This window comes from Sceloporus undulatus, chromosome 3 (genome assembly GCF_019175285.1).
Source record: "Sceloporus undulatus isolate JIND9_A2432 ecotype Alabama chromosome 3, SceUnd_v1.1, whole genome shotgun sequence".
In the NCBI taxonomy this organism is placed as follows: Eukaryota; Metazoa; Chordata; class Lepidosauria; order Squamata; family Phrynosomatidae; genus Sceloporus; species Sceloporus undulatus.
The window spans coordinates 204,067,737-204,086,853 of record NC_056524.1 but is presented as its reverse complement, the minus strand read 5'-3'; the positions used below and the strand labels follow the sequence as shown (position 1 = coordinate 204,086,853).

Sequence of the window (19,117 nt, the reverse complement as noted above, 5' to 3'; positions counted from 1 at the left end):
GGCCTGAGGAAGAGCTGGGCGTCGAAGGGAAGAGGAGAACGCGAGGGAGGCGAGGCAGGAAGGGAAGGGATGCGGGGGAGAGGAAGGGGTCGTCCACACTGGGGGGTTAATCCGCTTTGGCCCCGCTTTCCACCGCCAGGTCTCCCTGCGACTGCGAGGGCATTCTGGGAATGGAAGTTGGTTGTGGCTCCAGAGCAGAGGAGGACTAAGACTGAGCAGCTGGCTCTGTATGTCTATGAACGTGGATTTACATGCAGGGATCATATGGGTGCATTTGTATCAGTGCCTCTGTACCTGTATCTGCAGGCATGTGTGGGTTTAGTATAGGTGTCTGCTAGTGTGTGTGCAAGTCAGTGTATTGGGGTATATTTAGAGGGATGTTGGTGAATATATGTCTGTTAATGCGTATGATATATTTGTGTATATGCATATATGTATATTAGTGTACATTTAGATGGGTAATGGTGAATATATGGCCCTTGGGGTCCCTTCCAACTCTGTTATTCTATGATTTTATGATTAGTGTGTATGATGGGTATGTGTAGTACATACATTAGTGTATATTTGGGGAGATATTCGTGAATATATCTATATTAGTGTGTATGATGTGTATATATATATATATATATATAAGTGTATATTTAGAGGGATATTGGTGAATATATGTATGCTAGTGTGTATGATATGTATGTGTATACACAAATATGTATATTAGCAGCCTTGGGTCCCACTTTGGGAGAAAGGCAGGATATAAATAAATAAATAAACAATATACTTATATTAGTGTGTATTTAGAGGGATATTGGTGAATATATGTATATTAGTGTGTGTATGTGTGTGTGATATGTATGTGTATATGCAAATACGTATATTAGTTTATATATAGATGGCTGTTGGTGAATTTATATGTCTGTTAGTGTATATGATATGTGTAGTGTGTGTGTGTGTATATTGGTGAACTAATATTTCTCTTAGTGCATATACATATTAGTATATATTTAGATGGGTATCGGTGGATTTAGATGTGCATTGGTGAATTTATATATGTATAAATTAGTGTATATTATATGTATGTGTATATGCGTACATGTATTAATGCATGTTTAGGTTTGTATTGGTGAATGTATATGTACACTAGTGTATATTATATGTATCTGTGTATGTATATACATATATTGGTGTACATTTAGATGGGTACTAGTGAATTTATGTTGGTGTATGTTATATGTGCATATATGTATGGATTTGTACATATATTAGTGTACATTTAGAAGTGTGTGAGTGAATTGATATGCGTTCCAGTGCATATTACAAGTATATCAGTGTTGTATTGTAGCATTCATTCGGTCAGATCCCTACATTTTTTCCTTCCTCAAGGCCCCTCCATTTTGCTGTCTCTGGTCCTCCCTTGCGGTGAGGACCCACCTGGTTGCCCTGGGTCCAGTGGGAAGAGAGAGGAGGAATGCGGGGAGAAAGCCTTTCCTTCAGAGAGAAAAAGGGGGGTTGCCTCTGTGGGGAGGAGGGAGGGGGTGGTTGGGGGTGTTGTCACTTTTTTGGAGAGAGGGGGTGTCCAGCAAAGGAGAGCAGAAAAGGTGACAGATCAAGGGTGGAGGGTGGGGCGTTTGGGGGGAGAGGAAAGGTAATGGGGGCGGGTGGGTGGGAAGATGAAAGATTTGGTTGCACCTGGGAGGAAGGGTGAAATTCACCCCTCTGCTTCAGAGAGAGAGGGGGGCTGCACCTGTGGGGAGGAGGGGGTGGTTGGGGGGTCATTTTTTGAAAGCAAAAGAGGTGAAGGATGAGGAGGGAGGGTTTTTGGGGAGAGGAAAGATCAGAGGAGGGGAGGGGAGGGTCTGGGGGTGGGAGAGAAAGGGGGGGTGCATTCATAATTCATGATGGGGGCTGGGGAGGCGAAAGCAGCCCCCAGCTTCAGAGAGGGGCTGTGTGTCTGGCTGCACCTGTTCTGAGGAGCCTCCCTTCTGGCGGAGGCTGCCAGGAGTGACCCAGGGCTGGGGGAGAAGAAGGCATGCCACCGGTGGGTCTGGGTGGGTTTCCTTTTTTGGGGGTTTGTGTGTGTGTGTGCTCCTTGGATCCCAGGAGTGGAGATGGTGAAAGGAGGCTGTAGGTGTGGGAGCCTCGGAGCCCAGCTGGGCTGGAGCTGCTGCTGTTGACAGGAGGCGAGGGCTGGGCCTCAGAGGCCAGAAGGAAAAGACTGAGAAGGAGCCGCAGGAGAGACAGAGAGAGAAGGCGAGGAGGAGGAAGGCTCCGGCGCACAAAAGCCCCTGGAGCAGGCATCCTCTGGAGATGGGCGAAAGGAAGGATTTCCCCCAGTGAAATCAGAGAGACACCAGGCGTCAGCAACTTCTTTATTTACTGCTACAACAAAGAGGTTTTCTGGTAGCATTTTTTCTTTTGTGGGGGGGCACTTCTTTAAGATACACACACACACACACAGAGAGAGAGGAAGGTGCAGACACAGGTTTTCACTGGCTTTAAAGACCCAGAGCCACCTTGAATACGATCTTGGGACAAAGGAGGGATGCCAGTCCAATAAACAATAAAATACAGATGGCAATAACTCTTTGCAAAAAAAAGCTGTAGAGATATGTGTTAATGCATGTTTCTTTGCAGCAATGCGAATGCAGGATGGCTTTACTGAACTTCTGCAAGGCAGATCAGATTGATGTTAGCAGGTCTTTTCTGCAGGCCAAGCTTCTGATTTGTGAAACGTTTCATTTTAAATATATATTGTGTGGCAGTGATTCCAGTTAAGGAAGTTGAGAATGGCATCTTGTCTTTTTCATGAGGATCAAAGGGAAATAAGAGTTATTGAAAGGCTTGGATGTTTTTTGTGACTGCTTTTATTTGAGGGCAATACAGTAGTGACATTTTTAATAGCAGATGTTATGTCTCAACAACTCTTCCTTTCAGAGATTCTGTTAGAGCTGTGTTAAGAGATTATTTTTTAATCTATCAAATGTAAAGGATGTAATATTTGTGTACTGGTCTTGAAAAGTCCATTTCATAGTTATTTAAAGTATGTTTTCACATACGTTGTATTGGGATTACTGGCTCTATAAAGACATACAGTCCACTATAGTTGGTTTTTTTTAACTGAACATGTAGTTTCAGCATTGTGTGTCTCAGACTTGCTCATTTCATGTTTTATTAAAAGGAATACTACTATTTTAAATTTTAGAATGATTGAATTGAAACCTCTCAACTTGATGGGTTATTATGTAAATTTGTGAAATGTAGTTTTGTCTGCGGAGCAATGTTTTTAATTACTGCTTATGGATGGGGACATATCTGCTTTCACAGACAGAGTAATTATGACTGAGTTTTGATTGTATGCTGTAGACTTACCAATGTAAAATTGCTTTGGTATGAATATTTTCTTTTTTGTAATTGATCTAGATTTTAGGTAATTTTCTATAGGAAAAAATCTGCTTGTGTTTACTCCAAAATAATTTTTTTAAATTTAAAATAAAGACGTTAAATCATGTTGGTCATATTTAAAGTTATACAATGCTGTTAGCCATATCGTAGGAATAAATACATTCCTGATCTCTGGACTTCTGCCCAGTGTTTATCAAGAGCTTTTTGTGACATTTATTATATTCAGGGTCATATCTTAAATAAGCTAAATTTTTAAAAAGTCAGTTACTATTAACTTAGATTTAAAATTTTAGATTTTATCATGGTTTAATCTGTCTTCTTAGCAAATGACAGAGTAGGTTACCTAACAGATGGCAGCTGGATTCATTTTGGTTTGTGATAATCATCACATGTAAATTGGCTTTGTTGGGTTACTGAGTTTCTCTGGATATCTCAAGTGAAGTGAACAGGCTGTGGCCATTGACATGCAGCTTGGCAGGATGCTTTAGGAGGTTGAGGGGGTAAGCGTTTTGTGCTTGACATTTACAGAAGAAAAAAATTCAGATGCATAGTCTAAATTAAAGATGTAATACTGCATGCTCCTATAGGCGTAAACAGTGATTTCCTTGTCTGTAATGATGACAGGAGGAAGGTGGGTCTTTCTTCAGACTGCAGATGTCATGATGCAGGGAGGGATACACATTCATCTATCAACTGTCTTAGGTAGCTGTCTAATGCTAGAAACAGGTTCTTGTTTAGGGATGCTAGACACTCAAGTCTTCCATAGCACCAATGAATAATTTTTTGCAACAGCCTTTTGAGACTACTGGTTTATGAACATTTCAGAATTTTGAGAGATGTAGCTGTGTTAATCTGTAGAATCACTATGTAGAGAGATCTTGTAGCACCCTTGAGGCTAACTAAAAGAAAGTTGGCAGCATGAGCTTTCATAGACTAAAGTCTATTTCCTCAGATGCATATGGAGCCCCTGATGAGTTTGATGAGATGCACCATATGCATCTGAGGAAGTAGACTTTTGTCTATGAAAGCTCATGCTCCCAACTTATTTTATTTTACGGTATTTATACCCTGCCCTTCAGCCCTAAAGGCTCTCAGAGCGGCTTCTTTCTTTCAGTTAGTCTCAAAGGTACTACAAGATCTCTGCATTTCATAATTTTCTGTGTGTACTTCTTGTAGTTTCATTTCATTAATTTTCTAATGAATAATCCATAGAAACAATTTGAATTCGATTATCTATTAATGTTGTAATAGGTTGTTTTAATATATGTGTTGGTGTGCATTGTAATATATAACTAAGAATTGATAGGCAAATGCCTTAGTTTGGCTCACAATTAGTAAAGAGTGTTGAAACAGACTGGTACAAGAGAAGAGCTTGGAATGATTTTGGAGTAGTGTAGACCTTGTAATATTCTGTTTTGGTTAGGAACATAGATGATAGGATCAGGCTTCTCATTTTTCATTTGCTGGTTATATAAACTGGATGGCAAATTGTCAAATACTGCTCTGATAGTTTGTGCCACTGTTGATTTGTTTCTTGTACCCACCAGAGTTTTCTTTTTCTTCTAGGTTTAATAAGGCATGAGAACTTGGTCAAGAACTATCATATGAGCTCAAATCATTGTGTCTGCTGTAGTACAGTAGGAATCTTGGAATGAGTATCAGTGGTGTAGAATACTATCAAGCCCCCTCCCCCTAATTTTTTAACGTTTGGATAGCAGTATCAAGAGTTAGCAAATGTTTGAATATAGGTGAAAGTTTTTTTTAAAATAAGTGAATAAGGTAACTTTATTTTAGGTGGTTTGTTTTTTGTACACCTTGACAGTGCATCTTAAATCTAGTTATCTGCTTCATCTAGTGCATCTGTAATGCTTGTATTTGGAGATGTGACTCTGTTTTAGGATGTGTGGCAGGATTTGGTTTCTGATATTCAGGTTTTTTTGGTAGCTGTCCTTTATAGCAGGGATCAGGAGTCTTTGCTGCTTGTAATATTTTTGAACTACTCCCCCAGTCCCCTACCATTGGTTGTGTTGTGGGAGTTATAGGCCAAAGGTACAGCGAAGGCTTGGAGCTAGTAGTTTTTTCATAATATGCAGAAGGAGTTTGCATCCTGTCTATGTTATTTCCACAACTTAAAAAATGATAGAGTAACTGGAGAAACAAGGAGGAGAAGGGTGGTGGGATGAAGAATACATGGTGTATGTTCACATAGCAGGACAAGACAGGGATTCATGCGGCCTTTAGTTTGTTGTGTGTGAATAGGACACTGGTGTGTGCCACCCTGTTGTACTTTCTGAAAGCTTTGTTCCATAATATTTTCATCCCATTGTGAAAACTTAATATGCAGATAGCTTTGTTAACTATGAACCCCCCAATTTGGAATACCTTCTAAACCTGCGCCAAAGTTTTGCAATTGTGTTGCAACATCTTGCAACAAACCACTTGCATTTTGCAACACCCCAAAACTGAGATACGTACACAATCAACTTGGGGTTCCTAGTAGAAGCCACAAAACAGCATTGTCTGATTTGCTCCAGACCTGTGTCAAGGTTTTGCAATTGTTTTGCAACAACCTTTCCAAGTAACTGCTTGTGCTGATGCTGCTAGGGGTGCTGGGAGAACATACCCAAATGGCAGTTATGCCCATGTTCACACAACCAAAATAAATCACAGAGTGAAGCTGTGATTTGCTTAGCTTCGCTTACTGTCAGCAGGAGTAATCTAGCATTGTGCACCAGCACATTGCTTTTCCCTAGTAAGAAGGTTTCTGTGGATCCCTGGGTTATTGTCTTGACAGAAAGTGCTTAGATATGTGAGGACTCAATCTTTGTGTTGTACTGTAGTTGACATTGCTGTGACTGATGCAGTTCTTACACAGCATTTCATTTTCTGTTTAAACGACATTTTAGTAGGATGGAAAGCATTTGGGGTTACATTGTTTCATTTATGTGTACAGTGCTGCCTACAGCCTGTTTTCCAACAGACACACCTCTAGTACTCAAACTGGCTTGAAACAGGAATTTTCCATCGTAAAAACACTTCTCTGCCTAACATTATTAGTATGTGCTTTTCCAGTAATCTTCTCATGTAAACATTGTATTGGTTATAAGCAATTCTGCGTCACTCCTAGACACTTACTAATTTTTGTTTAGCTATATTATTTTCAGCTGTAGATAATTTAAACGGAATAAATACTGTTTTATACTTGCCTGAAGGAAGTATTGTAGCGTGACTTATTTTGCATGGCTTACTGTCCTTTTCTTTTCAAGGTAACCGATTAAAATAGGTAAAAAACACTTTTTATGAAACTTTACAGTATAACATTTCTATTCCATTAAATGTGCTTGCTAGCAAGATTTCTTTTATGTTTAGCAATGAAACAGTTAAATGAAACTTTGTGCTGAAAATATTCTCTCAGGTAGAGGCAAGACATCTAACTTATTAGAGCAACTGAAGCTTCTTTAGGGGGAAGGAGGTGGGGGTTATGTTTGTGAAATCTGATTACCCCCTTCAGCACAGACAAAGGTCCAAAACACACTGCAGAAATAACCAGTTTGAGACTGCTTTAAGTGCCTTGGCTTAATGCTAGGGATTTCTGGGAACTGTAGTTTTGTGAGACATTTAGCCTTATTTATCAGAGAGTTTTGTTGCCACAATAAAGTACAATTTCCAGGATTTTCTGGCACTGGGCCAGGGCAGTTAAAGTGGTCTCAAACTGGATTATTTCTGCAGTGTGTTGGACCAAAAGGTACTTGTTACTTGGTTATCATTTGGAGGCGATATTATACAGTACAGTTATGTAGGCAGGTCATAGGGGTATGTGTTCATTCTCCAAGTTATCAGTGGGAACTAAAGGTACCTCCACATTACTCATAGGCCCCCCCCCCCCCCGCCCCAATGGTGCAAGTCTTTTCATAGAAGGAGCAACTAAAGGAAGAAGAAAAAGAAGAAAAAGGCACAGATAGGTATACAACAAATAAAAATTAAACTATGGTTGAATTCAACATGGTTGAATTAAAAGTGCAGTAATAGCAAAAGTATGGCACCTTCCCATTAAAATCCCCTTTCATGACAACTGAGGCAAGTTTTCAAAGGCCTGCTTGAATAAAAAGGATGGTTGCCTGCCAGTGGAAGGATAACAGGGAGGAGGCTGGCTCAGCATTCCTTGGTAGGGAGTTCCAGAGCTAGAGCAGCCCCAAATCCCTGCTATATTTTTCCCAGACAGCACAAAACATGGTGATTACTCTTTCATTTGTTGTGCAAGTTCTCTTTCATTTTTTGGCCCTAAATACTCTTAAAACACCCTCAGCCCTGATCAACTGCTTCAGGTGTGACACATCTTAATAAGAAGCACTTCAATTTGGGGACGATCTAATATGCCAAAAACTGAGTATGGGTATGTGATGACACATGCCCATTCTTACAGTTTTGCAAACAGCTAATTGCAGTTACTCAGCATGTGTGCTTTCAGTGAGATCCATGGTGTGTAGACCTTAAATGCTCTTATATGTGGAAGTGCTTTCTGAGTAGGTAGCTACTTGTGTTTGCAGTAGCTCCTAAGGCATATTAGACCACAATCTGCTAAGAAATATTAATGACGTCTTGCGTTGTGGCAGGGTCACTAGGGCAGCCTCAGTTAGCCTGGTAGTTAAGAGACTGTCATTTGTCAACTCCAGTTCTTTCCATACACTATTCTGAAGAAACAATGCCTTTTACACGATGTAAAGACATTTTGAAGTATTTGTACTATCATAGCTTATGACATACTGTTTGCTGAACAGTTGAATTCATGCTTGCTATATAGCTGTTTGTTATAAAATATGTTCTTGGAGTAGGGAGATTTGTTTAGAGATGGCAGTGTATTTTATTAAAAGGGGACTGTACAGGATGGTACTTCTATGTGGCTAGTCCTAGTTACTGATAGCTATGGGGAAAATTTTCATGTATGTATTATTTCATATTGCTGTTGTTGACTTATATGCTTTTATCTGTTTAGGTTTTTTTTTTGTATTTTTTAACAATATTTAATTTTACATCACTTTAAGGACCTGGTGGGCAGAAAAATGGTTAGTAAATGCTTAACAAACATCCCTTTCTTAACCTTTTCAGTTTCTTCATCTGTTTCAGAAGATGAATAACACATATCTGTGATTTATTGAACTCTGAAATTTCTTCTATTGATGGTCTTGACAGCTTGTATTTGAAAGTGCTTGGAAAGCTCTTGGTACCTTTTCTGCAGTAGACATGATTATAGGCCTATTACATTCCAAATAATTCCTTTTGACTGGGTTGAGTTTAAAGAAATTTCAATTTTTTTTGAGATACATATGTGAATGGGCATCATTTGCTTCAGCACTTGAATATACCTAATATGTGTAGAGTCTAGTGGATATCCTGATTATATGAAAAATGATGTTCTTTTCTCTGAAATGTAGCCTATAGCACCTGGTATTCATTGCTGGCATCTTATCCAAGTGCTAGCCAGAGATAAACCTGCTTAGTTTCCAAAGTCAGACGGTGGCTGGTTTATCTCTGGCTAGCACTTGGCACTTGGCTTTAGGGTATGTAGGTATTATTCTAAAGTAATCGTTCTTAGTCATCATGATAAAAATTTGGACCTGTATCCAATTATTGTGCTGGTGGAAGGCCCGTTGTGCCAGTGGTTGCATATTTTCAAAGGTACTGCAAGGATGATACCTAATGCAGTTTTTACTGCACAAGTATTTGTGCAGTGATGTTAAGAGAGATTTTTCAGTTTGCTAGTGTTAAGTTGGTTTAGCCCATAATTGCCAAATATTCTATCTGTGGTGTGTACCTTGCAATGGAACGTCAGAATATTTAAGATTTGTGGTATTACAAAACTGCAGTTTAGATCCAGATGTGCTCTTTTACTTTAAAGCCTTTTCTTTACTTTTCTTTACTTTAAAGAATTACACTCAGCCCCCTTCATATTTGCGCATTTGATTATTCACGGATTTGATTAATATGTTCTCTCTAGGAATATATTCTAGGTCCTCCAGTGCAATTCTGTGGTCAACTTTAACTAAAAGTTGCACTAAACGACCTAGAGATTCCTAGAGAGAATACTCTACTGGGCATTTGCAGCTCCTCCAGTGCAGTTCTATGGTCAGTGTCTATTGGACGTTGACCACAGAGTTGCACTGGAGGACCTAGAGATTCCTCAAGAGGTATCCCCTCAGGTCAAAACATGGTGTTTTTGTTATTTGTGGTTCCCCCATATTCACGGGGGTCTTGGGCCCCTAACCCTAGCGAATATGGAGGGACAAGTGTATTTCTAAAATAGTGAAAGAATGTTGCATGAAACATTCTCCTAGTCTTTAGAAAAGCTTTTCTACTTGTGGAAGCTCCTGCTCAAGATTTTAGACAAGACCTCTCCAGCACCCTTTAGTGGTTTTCACAAGCAACATGTTGTAATGTGACCCTGATACTTACTGGTCTAGCATTACAAGCACATGTTTATTTTCTCATTCTGTCCACAGATCTGTGTATCCAAGTCTCTTAAGATTTATGACTGAGGTTAAATGAAAAGAAGAGCTATCTTTGCAAAATAATTGTAGTTTTGTGAGAACTTTAGAACATCACAGAAGTTTGGATCTCAAATAGTTCAACTATAAAGCAAATTCTGGTTATATATGGTTCTGTGTGTGTCAACTGCAGTATAAAAACTGCATGATTTTGCTTTTTTTAAAAAAGATTCCAAAGGCAAGACTATTATTTTCTCATGTTCATTCATATACACATACTTTGTGTGAAGCAGCCTTGCCTTTATGCTTCTGTGTGATACTGCATGATTATTGAGCAGTTTTTAAAGAGAGGAAGATACACAAACATGCCTGGTTTACATGACATGTAATGGAAATATTAAAAAGTGGATTTCTATTTTAGATGGTCCTCCTTGTTGTCAGTGGGAGACATGCAATGTAGAATGGAATTCCTTATGCAAAATAGTACTGGAGAAACAGGCAATGTGCAACAGTTGAAAAAAGATTTCTGTGAAAACAAAGGGCATCAAGAAGCATGTTTCCAAGCAGATCAGAAAGGTACTAAAACTTGATGTATCTTAGTTGTCTGCAATAGTGAGATCATTTACAGTGTGGTGTAATGGTTTGAGTGTTGGACTAGGACTCTGGAGACCAGAGTTCAAATCCTGATTCAGCCATGGAAACCCACTGGGTGGCCTTGGGCAAGTCATATACTCTCAGTCTCAGAGGATGGTAATGTCAAACTCTCTTTGAAGAAATTTGGCAAGACAAGCCATGATAGGTTCACCTTAGGGTTGCCATAAAACAGAAACAACTTGAAGGCACAACAACAACAACAACAATTGTGAGAGCAGTATAGCATGTTAAAATCCTATCTTGGAAACCCACATAATCTTTTATAACAGGGATTTTTCAATCGGGAGTTTTCTTACGCATTTTTCTTTTTCTCTTAGCACTATTAATCTACATAAACACAGAAGTAAAGTTGTTTGTTTCAATGTCTGTTGTTTGCCTCATCATATTTTAGAAGCAATGCTTTACCTTAGGCTTACTCAGTGTCTAGCACAAACAGCAGTTGAGTCATAATTGGGGTGAACATTAAATTCACAGCAAAGGCACTTTGTTTCAGGTTTACAGACTTTGACTGGTCTTAATTATGCTTACCTGTTCAAATGTTTGGGGATTTGTGGTCTTAACTGCTTGGATAATTTTAGTTGACTTTGAATCAGGGGGGCAGTTGTAATTTTATCCCCTGTTGTGGAAAACCAGAATAAGACTACTGTACATATTTTCATTTCTCTTCTTTTTATTGTCTCACGGGTCATCTAAAATTGTATCTAAATCAGTTGAAGCATTGCCAGCCTAGTTCATTGTATGTCATGCAGTTGTGAAAAATGACTTTTTTTCTAAACGTTGAACATCCATTCCCTTTGGACCTAGAACTTACTTTGCTTCTAACCATGCTGTATCCCACAATGATGAGTCTTACTATGTTATAAAAATAACAAAATAAAAAAACAAAACAAAAAAATACAACCTGTGCCACCTCCTCTGCAGACTAACTAGATCTATGGCAATCATGACCTTCTTGTGTTTTTCTTTAGTAATCGTCTTAATTAAACTCATCATTTTGGGAAAACCTGAGAGGGGAGAATGTATGACCTCTCTGTATGTTCAATGAACACATCAGAGAGGTCATAGGCCTTTGTCATGTTCCTTTTCTGAATGTATGAGAGTTGAAAACATATATTCTGTGGTTGGTACAGGTTGAATCTCTCTTGTCTGGAATTCTAAAATCCTCCAGAATTGTCCACATCAGTAGCTGAGATAGTGACACCTTTGCTTTCTGATGGTTCAGTGTAAACAAACTTTATTTCATGCACAAAATTATTAAAAATATTGTGTATGAAATTCCCTTCAGGCTATATGTATAAGGTTCATAGAAAACATAAATGAATTTCACATTTAGAATTTGGGTCTCATAGGCCTGAAACAGACAGGCAAAAAGTGCCACCTTCAGGCTGTGATGGGGATGTGGCGTTAGACATCTCATGTCCTGAATGGGACCTGAAACTGTGCCGAGTCAATGCCAACACAAAAAGAACCGGGCCAAAAAAGAGCTGATATAATCCTCTCCTGCTGGTGGCCCATATTGGGAGCAGTCCCATGTGGTTCCTGTGGTCCACACAATGAGTGTTGGAGCTGCCTTGCGACTCTCCTTTGGGCCTGTCTGCATGACCCCATAGAATCATAGAGTTGAAGGAGACCTCCACTGCCATCAAGTCCAGTCCCCTTCCATGCAGGAACACACAATCAAAGCACTCCTAACAGATGGCCATCCAGTCCCTGTTTACAAAGCTCCAAAGGAGAAGATTCCACCACACTGTGAAGTTTTGTATCCCACTGTTAAACAGCTCTTAACATCAGGAAGTTCTTTCTAACGTTGAGGTGGAATCTCTTTTCCTGTAGTTTGAATCCATTGCTCTGGGTCCTGTGGAGCAGAAGAAAATAAGCTTGCTCCATCTTCAGAATGACATCCATTCAAATATTTAAAAATCAGCTTCATATCACTTCTTAACTTTCTCTTCTCCAGGCTAAACATACCAAGCTCCCTAAGTCTCTCCTCATAAGGCATGGTTTCCAGATCCTTCACCATTTTGATGGTCCTCCTCTGGACATGCTCCAGCTTGTCAGCATCCTTTTTTAACTGTAGTGCCCAGAACTGGAGACAGTATTCCAGGTGAGGTCTGAGCAAAGCAGGATACAGCACTACATTTGGCCCTCCATTTTTGCAGGTGATCTGTTCTGGACCTCCCCCCCCCCCGTGAAAACGGAGGCTCGTGCTTATTCAAGCCCCATAGACTTGAATGAGGCGCGTGAACGTGAGCGCGCACAGGGCACGCTCCCCATTGAAAACAGTGGAGGTCACCCCTCCATGAGTATTGAATGCCACGCATCCTAGATCCTCACATTAGGAGGGGCGACTGTATTTCTTCCCTCAAACTAGACATTGTACTTCTGTTGATACAGCCTAGAATCACATTGGCTTTTTTACCTGCTGCATCACACTGTTGACTCATGTTTAACTTGTGGTCTGCTACGACTCTTAGATCCTTTTCACATGTATTGTTGTCAAGCCAGGTTTCACCCATCATATATCTGTGCATTTCATTTATTTTGCCTAAGTTTAGTATGCTACGTTTCTCCTTATTGAAATTCATTTTTTAAGCTTTGTCCCAGGTTTATAATCTACTGAGGTAAATATGAATTTTGATCCTCTTAGCTACCCCTCTTAATTTAAAGAAGAGGAAGAAGAGGCTCCTCCCCCCCATAACTCATCTTCCGGCCTATGAGAGAATTGACCAGGCTGGCCCGGCTCCATCAGGGCTAGCCTGGAATAAGAGACCCCTCCCTCCATAACTGTCATCTTCCGGCCTGTGAGGGAGTTGACTTGACCACCCCAGCTCCATCAGGGCTAGCCTGAAGAAGAAGAGCCTTGCCTCCAGTCCATCTGCCTTGGTCCAGGCCTCAGAGGGAGAGAAAAATGCTGGACCTGATCCCCTCCCCCCTCACCATTCCCTTCTCCTTTTGTGTCATGTCTTTTTAGATTGTAAGCCTGAGGGCAGGGAACTGTCTATTATCCCCTATGTTGTAAACCGCTCGGATTCCCAGTGATTGGGTGGTATATAAATAAATCCTATTATTATTATTATTATTATTATTATTATTATTATTATTATTATTTTGTTGTCATTGGCAAATCTGATAAGAATGCCCTCTATTATTTTGTCTAAGATGTTGATAAATATGTTGAGTAGCACTGGTCTTGGGATAGAACTCTGTGGCACCCCACTGGTCACTTCTCTCCTGAATGAAGAGGAGCCATTAGTGAGCACCCATTGGGTTCAGCTACTCAATGCATTAGAAATCCACCTAACAGTAGCATTGTCTAGCCCATATTTTACTAGTCTATTTTGCAAGAATATAACGGGAGACCTTACTACATTCACAGCATTCCTTTCTACCAAGTTGGTAATTTTATTAAAAACAGAGATCAGATTAGTCTGGCATGACTTGTATTTGAGAAACCTATGCTGGCTTTTAGTGATAGTGGCATTCCTTTCTAAATGCATACAGACCATCTGGTTAATGATCTGCTGTAGAATCTTTCCTGGTATTGATGTCAAGTTGATTGGGCGGTAATTGTATCGTCTCCAATGTATCTCATTATGTATATGCAAATATTCCAAAACCCAGAAAAATCTGAAATCCAAAACATATATGGTCCCAAGTATTTCAGATAAGGACAACTCAGCCTGTACACACAGATAATCTTTTCCAATAAACATTAAGTGGACATTTAGTAGAGTGTGGCAGGAGTGTGCAGTGACAGTGTGGCTCTTGGATCTCTCTGCACATTTGTTAGGGAAGCATATGCTTGTATCTTTCTTGTGTCTTGACTTTACAGGACTGTTGGTGTTGAAAGTTATTATTTTTCCCAACCATATTCTGACTTTCTTGGTTCCAGTTAAGCCACAACACATGCATTGCCATCATGTCATGCTTGTCCGCTCGGTTGATACATGTTTACATAAAGCAGAAGTATGGAATTCAGTGGTGTTATATCAGATCTTGTCTGCTGTTTCCCATTCTCTTGTGAGTGGATGGGGTCCTAGCTGAGAGCTCCCTTTCTCCAGCTATCACTGCCATTGCTGTGGCTACCAGAGGCAAAGGAAGCAACAGCCATTTCTTTGTACAGTATTTAAATCAGGCCCCGTGACCTCATGAAGTTATTGTTTGCAGAAGTATTTAATCAACAATTTGATGCCCTAGCTTTCTGTTTTATTTCTAATATTTGTACAGTAGTCTACTTTGGGAGCTTTTTGGGTGGAAGGTGAAGAAGGCTATAAATGCTTTAGCTAAAGACATACGTTGTGTTGTATATATGCTGTACAAAGTTTGGAATATAACACAGTACTGGAGAAAGCTTTTTTTTTTGTGAGGAACAGGCTCAAAAAACATGAAGCCCTTCAGTTTTTTTTTAAAAAACATGAAATTCTCCTCAACCTTCACCATTAACTATTCTGCCTAGGACTGATGGCATTTGGAGTCTTATGACTTCTGAAAGACAACACATTTCCCGTCCTTGCTCTAGTCCAGCCTGCGTTATTGAGAGAGAATACCCAAAGGAAGGGAGAAATTGAGAGCTTTAAAAGCTGGTTAAGGCTTTGTGGTGTGAAAGGAGAGCAAGGGCTTTAAAATCTGGTGAAGATTTCATGGTGGAAAGGGTGAGGTCGAGGGGCTTAAAATCTGGTGAACTTTGTGGTGGGAAGGAAGAGTGTGAGAGTAGAATAATTTTAGATTTTAAATACTGAATTGATCATCCGTGATTTTTAGTGTGGGTAGTATCTTGGAACTAACCCTCTGCAGATACTGAGGGCTCACTGTTTTGCACAAACAGATGAGCTGTGTGTGCTGAAAGGTCTGTCATGGTGGGATTCCTGGGAAAAGCCGTCAATTTGGTTTCCAGTCTGTAAGACAAATTGATTAGTGGCAGAATACAAGTTTCATGGGTCAGGTCCTACTTGTGGCTTTTGAAATGATAATACACATTTGCATCTCAGATTTTAATTTGGAGTCTCTCTATGGTAGTGTAAAAAATGCTCTCAACTACTGGTAGGTACAATCTGTACCCAAAAGACAGACTGCAGTCCTGTTTACATTTGAGCTGGGAGTGAATTCCATTTTTTAGTAATCAGTTATCGGCTGAGACTGAAAGGCTCTTGTAACCTTTAGTATATTTCTTAAACTGTATGCTGAAATGGCACCTGTTCCCAACTGTTCTGCAAAAGACAGTCCTCTTCCTCCTCCTCGTTTATTTGTATAGCACCATAAGTCTACATGGCGCTTTATAAATACAGTCAATTCAAAACATTAAATCCTGCTAGAGGCATACAATCTAAGGAATGATAAAATATAAAACTATATAGTAATTATAACAAATTATGCAGGTAAAGCACGTTACTATAAAACCATAACTTGAAAACTTAAATTTTGTTACATCTACAGGTTCAGCTCATCTTGAAGTCATCTTCAACATCATTTTGAAGTGCTCAGTATTTATATCACAAATTCTTTAATTGGGTTAAAATGAAAACCAAAATGAAATCTTTTAAAGTTTGGTCTGTGGTGCATAATGGCAGTAAAATGTTCTAGGAAAGGCATAGTGGGATTATATAGCATACATTCTGCAGGTTTGTTAAAATCTTGTCTAGTGTACACTGCACTGTGGCCTAGAGTGCTGCTATGTTAATGCTGTGTAATAATACTTAATACTTGCCTTCCTTATTTTGACAGCAAAATTGGATTAGAAAAATATCGGAAGTACAGGTTGAGTCTACCTTATCCCATGTATTTTGGACAAGGAGACTCAACATGTAATACAGTCGGCCCTTCTTATACATGGATTTCTTATACACGGATTCAAACATACATGGTTTAAAAATGTTCAAAAAAAGTATAAATTTCAAATATCAAACCTTGATTTTCCATTTTTTTAAGGGACATCATTTTGCTATGTCATTATATTTAATGGTACTTGAGCATCCACGGATTTTGTTATCCACAGGGGATCTTTGAACCAAACCCTAGCATATAACAAAGGTCCACTGTAATACTATTTGCCTGTACAATGTATTTTATATAGGAAACAGCATATTTCTTGTTCAGAAGCAGCACATTCCATGTGAGCCTGCCTTCTTGAATATCCTGATCTCCCATCTTGACAAAGAAGATTACAACCTCTTCAGTGTGAAGGGATCTAATCTGTACTTGGAAGATTTCAGGGAGACAGTGACATGTAATGGGGAACATGGCTAACTTCGTCAAACAGCTCTGGTGGTCAATACATTTACCAAGGTTTGACAAAGTTTAATTAAGCTAGAAAATACCAGCACTGAGACATACCCATAAGTGATCATATCATACACAGATGCATAATAAAACCATGGGACCTACAGTTGAATCCCATGCATACCCCTTCTTTCCTTAATGCACTTGATGAACCTCAAACATTTTCTCATAGTTTTGAGGACTTTTCCTAAAGCATAATTGACCCTTTGTACATTTTGCGTGTGCAAATTATTTGTATGCATCAGCATATTCCAGTTTGTTTCCTCCTCCTCTGCTTTCATATCTGGCTTTTTGTGGAGAGAGCAAGGAAATACATAATTGCTGCCTTCAGAAGAAGGGGTATTGCTCTTTCACTCTCTCTGTCTCTCCCATGGGCTTCCTTTTAGTAGTAATGTATAAGTCATTCTCACCCTGCCTAAGGTTTCAAATGTAGCACTTTAATTTCCCTCAGATCAGAGAATGGTGATCATTCATTCCTGCATGAGAAAGTAAAAGTAAAAGGGACACCTTTTGGATAGAGGTTAAGCCTGCTCATGGTGAATCTTAACACCCAGAATAAAGGATTGGATTTTGTGTTCTCAGCTGTGTCCCATATGTTTTGGGCCATGCATTTGTGAATCAATCTCTATGGTGATATATCATGCTGCTTGACTACATGAATAAAATCAAGTGTGAAATTGCAGAAACATGGAACAAGAGGTTCCCTATTTCGTTCTGATATTTATGATTGACATTCAGCTCTGTCTAGATTTGATTAATGTGCTTGATTTGAATAAATATATTTGCACTGGATGCCAGATACAAAATTTAGTACCAAGAAGTTAAATGTTCCTACTACAGAATAGGAGAAGTAACTCTAATTGCAGCAGATGGTATTTTTCAACCCACACTAGCAATATAAAGTTATAGTTTGCTATCAGTTTTTCTTTTCTTTCGCATGAATTGGCCTAAAGAAAAAATATCTGCTATTTGTCACACACATCACAGCTTCCTCTGTACTTATTTAGGCATGGACGTAGCCAAGGGGGGGGGTTCTTGGAGTCCAGACCCCCCTTCCATTAGAATAATAATAATAATAATAATAATAATAATAATAATAATTTTTATTTATAGACTGCTATTCTGCAGTGATCATAGCGGTGTACAGTAAAATTGCAACACAATACAAAAAATTGCAAGGCCTCTCTCCCCCTCAAGATGGTGGTTGGAGGAGGGCTCTTTGTCTTCCAGGCCTGGCCTCTCTCCCCCTCAAGATGGTGGTTGGAGGAGGGCTCCTTGTCTTCCAGGCCTGAATGGTGTGTGCTGCTGCGCCGCCACACCCAAGCCCCATTATAATGGTAGCACTTAGTCTGGACCCCTCCCTTCTTAAAATCCTAGCTACGTCCCTGATTTAGGTTTGCCTAATGTTTCATGGAATAATACTTCAAATTAAATTTGAGGTTAACACCAACTTGAACTAGGTTTCTTCATGCTGGTATCCTCAATGATGAATATCCATCAGCACAAACCAGCATGACCAGAAAGTGTTGGCGATTTTGGAATTGTAATCCAGACATCTGAAAAGTTCCAGATTGGGGAAACCTGAATTAAACAATGGGCGTCTGATTTCAAGTGTATTTGCTTGCTGATCTGGAGAGGAAAATATTAAAGTGTGCTGCATTGCAGCTAGAATTTTTTTTTTTAATCATTTTGTATTATTCACTTGGTTGTTTAGCTTAATTCAGCTTTTTCACAATTAAATACAGCAAAATCTGCTGATTCACTTGTATACTTGTTTTTCATAGAAGACTGAAATTAGCTATACAGTCAGCCCTCCACATCTGTAGTGTTGACTTTTATGGTTGTGATTATTCACATCTAGGGCGCGCCACAGACCTCCTAAAAGCGGTGGTCTGCCAGTGCTGCCGGTTGCTCCGCGATGGAGCAGCAGCGGCCAAACTGCGCGGCTCCCTCGCTGAGCAAAAAGAAGCCCCAAAATGGCGCTTCTTTTTGCGCCCCGGATGTGACGCCACGAGGCGCTATTCGTGCACTCGTGGCGTCACATCCGGGGCGCGACGTGTGGATGCTATGTATCCACTACGTCAAGATGGCGGCTCCTGTGTGGAACGGGTGACGCCATTTTATACGGACCCAATACATACTAGGGTTAGGGGCGTCAGGAAGTGACACCCCTTCCTAACCCTAGTACATCCTGGGGACGTACTATAGCTGCATCTGTAACACGCCTTGGAATCTCTAGTTTCTCCAGGGCAAGTGTGGTCAACATCTGCCAGAGGCCACGCTGGAAGATCTAGCGATTCCTAGAGAGA

The 19,117-nt window shown here is 39.8% G+C and overlaps 1 protein-coding gene across 2 annotated transcripts in view; it reads left to right on the top strand.

Moving 5' to 3' along the window:
• Positions 1-19,117, top strand: part of SHOC2 (SHOC2 leucine rich repeat scaffold protein) — a 71,027-nt gene that overhangs the window by 85 nt on the left and 51,825 nt on the right. The window contains exon 1 of one of the 2 annotated variants that reach the window (XM_042458613.1): positions 208-227. The exons of the other annotated variant lie outside the window; for it this stretch is intronic. The gene's annotated coding sequence lies outside the window, so the exon portion shown is untranslated. Of the gene's footprint in view, positions 1-207; positions 228-19,117 lie in introns of those variants that run through there. 2 annotated transcript variants of the gene reach the window in all.